Source organism: Triticum aestivum, chromosome 7B (genome assembly GCF_018294505.1).
Source record: "Triticum aestivum cultivar Chinese Spring chromosome 7B, IWGSC CS RefSeq v2.1, whole genome shotgun sequence".
In the NCBI taxonomy this organism is placed as follows: domain Eukaryota; kingdom Viridiplantae; phylum Streptophyta; class Magnoliopsida; order Poales; family Poaceae; genus Triticum; species Triticum aestivum.
In genome coordinates, this window is record NC_057813.1 from 391,790,369 (window position 1) to 391,795,755 (window position 5,387).

Consider the following 5,387-nt stretch of genomic DNA (forward strand, 5'->3'; position numbering starts at 1 on the left):
AATCTTGCTCGATTCTCTTAGGGTGGCCTTCAGGATACAAAGGTTCCTGAGTCATTCTACCAGTTCTAGTAGCCACTCTAACAGCAAAGTCATTTTTATTATTTAATTCATCAAGCAAATCATTTTGAGCTTTGAGTACTTGCTCAGCTTGAGTAGCAACCATACAAGTAAATTTGCTAACGAGTTTAAGTTCACCTTTAACTCTAGCCATATTATCACTCACACGTCCTACCTCGGAAGCATTATTCTTTAACTCTCTACCAACATAAGCATTAAAACTTTCTTGTCCAGCCATAAAGTCATCAAATTCATCTAAGCATGGGCTATGAAATTTAGTAGAGGGGATTTCAACTTTATCATATCTATAGAGAGAATTTACCTTTACTACCTGTATCGGGTTATCAAGACAATGTGGTTCTTCAACAGGCGGTATATTAAGACCATGTATTTCTTCAATAGGAGGTAATTCTTAACATCTTCAGCTTTAATACCTTTTTATTTCATTGATTTCTTTGCCTCTTGCATATCTTCAAGACTAAGAAATAAAACACCTCTCTTCTTCGGAGTGGGTTTAGAAATAGGCTCAGGAGTTGGCTCAATTGGTTCAGGAATTGCCTCAGGAATTGGCTCAGGAAGAGTCCAATTATTTTCATTAGTCAACATATTATTCAATAGTAATTCAGCTTCGTCGATTGTTCTTTCCCTGAAAACACAACCAGCACAACTATCCAAGTAGTCCTTCGAAGTATCGGTTAGTCCATTATAAAAGATATCAAGTATTTCATTTTTCTTAAGAGGATGATCGGGCAAAGCATTAAGTAACCGGAGAAGCCTCCCCCAAGCATGTGGGAGACTCTCTTCTTTGATTTGCACAAAATTATATATTTCCCGCAAGGCAGCTTGTTTCTTATGAGCAGGGAAATATTTAGCAGAGAAGTAATAAATCATATCCTAGGGACTATGCACATAACCAGGAGCAAGAGAATTATACCAAGCCTTAGAATCACCCTTTAATGAGAACAGAAATATCTTAAGGATATAATAATAGCGAGACTTCTCATCATTAGTAAACAGGGTAGCTATATCATTCAACTTGGTAAGATGTGCCACAACAGTTTCAGATTCAAAGCCATAAAAAGGATCAGATTCAACTAAAGTAATAACCTCAGGATCAACAGAGAATTCATAATCCTTATCAGTAACACAAATAGGTGAAGTAGCAAAAGCAGGGTCAGGTTTCATTCTAGCATTAAGAGACTGTTGCTTCCATTTAGCTAATAATTTCTTAAGATCATATCTATCATTGCAAGCAAAGATAGCTCTAGCAGCTTCTTCATTCATAACATAGCCCTCAGGAACAACAGGCAATTCATAATCATTGGGAGAATTTTCATCATCACTATCATCAATAATTTCATTCCCCCTAACTCTAGCAAGTTGTTCATCAAGAAATTCACCTAATGGCAAAGTAGTATCACGCACAGAAGTAGTTTCATCATGCATAGCAGAAGTGGCATCATCAATAACATGCGACATGTCAGAATTCATAGAGTAGCAGGTTTAGGTGTCGCAAGCTTACTAATAACGGAAGGAGAATCTAGTGCAGAGCTAGATGGCAGTTCCTTACCTCCCCTCGTAACTCAGGGAAAAATCATAGTTCTGTCGTCTTTCAAGTTCTTCATAGTGATCAACAGATATAAATCCCAAGTGACTCAGAGAATAGAGCTATGCTCCCCAGCAACGGCGCTAGAAATTAGTCTTGATAACCCACAAGTGTAGGGGATCGCAACAGCTTTCGAGGGTAAAGTATTCAACCCAAATTTATTGATTCGACACAAGGGGAGCCAAAGAATATTCTTGAGTATTAGCAGTTGAGTTGTCAATTCAACCACACCTGGATAACTTAGTATCTGCAGCAAAGTATTTAGTAGCAAAGTAGTATGATAATAAAGGTAATAGTAGCAAAAGTAAAGATAATAGTTTTTGGGTTTTTGTAGTAGTTGTAACAGTAGAAACGGAAAAGTAAATAAGCAAAGAACAATATTTAAAAAGCTCATAGGCAATGGATCAGTGAAGGATAATTATGCCGGATGCGATTCCTAATGTAGTAGCTATAACATAGGGTGACATAGAATTAGCTCCAGTTCATCAATGTAATGTAGGCATGTATTCCATAAATAGTCATATGTTCTTATGGAAAAGAACTTGCATGACATCTTTTGTCCTACCCTCCCGTGGAGCGGGGTCCTAGCGGAAACTAAGGGATATTAAGGCCTCCTTTTAATAGAGAACCGGAACAAAGAATTAGCATATAGTGAATACATGAACTCCTCAAACTACGGTCATCACCGAGAAGTATCCCGATTATTGTCACTTCAGGGTTGTCGGATCATAACACATAATAGGTGACTATAGACTTGCAAGATAGGATCAAGAACACACATATATTCATGAAAACATAATAGGTTCACATCTGAAATCATGGCACTCGGGCCCTAGTGACAAGCATTAAGCATAGCAAAGTCATAGCAACATCAATCTCGGAACATAGTGGATACTAGGGATCAAACCCTAACAAAACTAACTTGATTACATGGTAAATCTCATCCAACCCATCACCGTCCAGCAAGCCTACGATGGAATTACTCATGCACGGCAGTGAGCATCATGAAATTGGTGATGGAGGATGGTTGATGATGATGACGACGGCGACGAATCCCCCTCTCCGGAGCCCCGAACGGACTCCAGAACAGCCCTCCCGAGAGAGATTAGGGCTTGGCGGCGACTCCGTATCGTAAAACGCGATGAAACTTTCTCTCTGATTTTTTTCTCCCCGAACGTGAATATATGGAGTTGGAGTTGAGGTCGGTGGAGGTCCAGGGGGCCCACAATATAGGGGGCGCGCCCAAGGGGAGGGGGCGCGCCCCCCTGTCTCGTGGACAGGGTGTGAGCCCCCTGGTGTATTTCTTTTGCCCAGTAATTCTTATTAATTCCAAAAGGTGCCTTCGTGGATTTTCAGGACATTCCGAGAACTTTTCTTTTCTACACATAAAACAACATCATGGCAGTTCTGCTGAAAACATCGTCAGTCCGGGTTAGTTTCATTCAAATCATGCAAATTAGAGTCCAAAACAAGGGCAAAAGTGTTTGGAAAAGTAGATACGTTGGAGACGTATCATCATGGAGGTCTTCAATGTGTCCAAAGACACATTGAATTCCTCACGAGACACCGCGGTTCCCCCATCACCCGTAGACAAGCTCGGATTCACACCGGAGTGCTCCTCCCTACCGTCTACGGTGTCAACCATACTATTCGGACGGCAAAGTCCTTAATAAAGAGACGAGGCTCTGATACCAATTGAAAGGATCGATATAGTTGACTAGAGGGGGGTGAATAGGCAACTAACAATTTTTAGCTTTTCTTTACCAAATTAAACTTTGCATCAAAGTAGGTTGTCTAGTGATACGTCTCCGTCGTATCTATAATTTTTTATTGTTCCATGCCAATATTATTCAGCTTTCATATACTTTTGGCAACTTTTTATACTATTTTTGGGACTAACATATTGATCCAGTGCCCAGTGCCAGTTCCTGTCTGTTACATGTTTTATGTTTCGCAGAAACCCCATATCAAACGGAGTCCAAACGGGATAAAAACGGACGGAGAATTATTTTGGAATATTTGTGATTTTTGGGAAGTAAAATCAATGTGAGACGATGCCCGGGGTGGCCCCGAGATAGGGGCCCATGCCCACTCCAGGTGGGCGCTCCCCCACCCTCCTTGGCCCCTCGTAAGGCGGTTGATGCCCTTCTTTGGCCGCAAGAAAGCTAATTTTTGGAAAAAGATCTGGGCGAAGGTTTCAATCCAATCGAAGTTACGGATCTCTGGATATAAAAGAAACGGTGCCAGGGAAGAATCCCAGAACACAGAAACATAGAGAGACAGAGAGATAGATCCAATCTCGGAGGGCCTCTCACCCCTCCCACGCCATGCACTACAAAAAAAGACACATCCATGACATTTTGGGCCGAACGACATTCTTTGGGTCGTCCATGACGGAAAAAACCGTGGTAGAAGCGAGGGGGAGGAAAATTTCGGGGAGTTGCCGGTTACGGTGGGAGGTTGGGGGCCGAGCGATGCGCGTTTCTCTCATACACGTACGTGCGTGTGTGCGAGGCGTTGGCTCTAACTGAACCCGAGCGAGGTGTTGGGCTCTAACTGAACCCGAGCGATTGCACTGCAGGCTACGCGTTACTGAACCCGAGCGATCGATCGATGGCTGTTAACTGAACCCGATCGAGCGATTCCTTCACTATTGCTGCTAACTGAAGCCGATCGATTGGATAAATAATGAGCGTTGCGGGGGGGTTGGATGAACAGTGAGCGGTGGCGTTGCCTCTGGATGAACAGGACCCCGTGGTGTGGAGGGTTGGATGAACAGTAGACGGTGGAGGGGTGGCCGTGGAGGGGTGGTTGAACAGGACCCCATGGTGTGGAGGGCTGGATGAACAGTAGACGGTGGAGGGGTGCCCGTGGAGGGGTGGTTGAACAGTAGGTGGTGGAGTAGCGCGCGGTGGAGGCTGGATGAACAGGAGCCCATGGAGGCTGGTGGAGGTCGACGGTAGCCCGTGGAGGCTGGAGGAGGTCGACGGTGGAGATGAACAGTATCCCATGGAGTCCCATTTTGCGGTACGCCACACCCCTCCCAATGAACAGGACCCCCGTTTCGACCATAGCGCTCCAACACAAGTCCGTTTCTTCCGTTTTGCGGTACGCCACACCCCTCCCGATCAATAGGACCCCCGTTTCGACCGTAGGAGGTCCATTTCGTCCGTTTTGCGGTACGCCACACCCCTCCCGATCAACAGGACCCCCGTTTCGACCGTAGGAGGTCCGTTTCCTCCGTTTTGCGGTACGCCAGACCCCTCACGATCGACGGGACCCCGTTTCGAATGTGGCCGGTCGAACACAAGGCCGTTTCCTCCGTTCTGCGGTATGTCAGGCCTCGTTTCCATGGCATGTTCCGTCCAAGCCGGTTGGCTCCCACGCGTTCCGTTGCCTCCCGATGAACATGACGCATTCCATTGCCTCCTCATGAACACGACGCATTCCATTGCCTCCCCATGAACACGACGACGACGATGTTTCTTCGTTCCGACCCAACCATGTACACGAGCCGATGTACGTACAAGTACATGCTACGTGCGCTCCTCTACTACGACACGTGCGCGCCTCTACATCGACCAGTATGTACGTACATGTTCGCGACCAGAATGACAACGCTACGTATGCTTCGACCAGGTAGGTCCCGACTGTCAGGCACTTCCTTGCCTGCGAAGATGTAGCTGGTGGGTCCCAGCAGTCAGGGGGGCGAATCGTTTTGTTT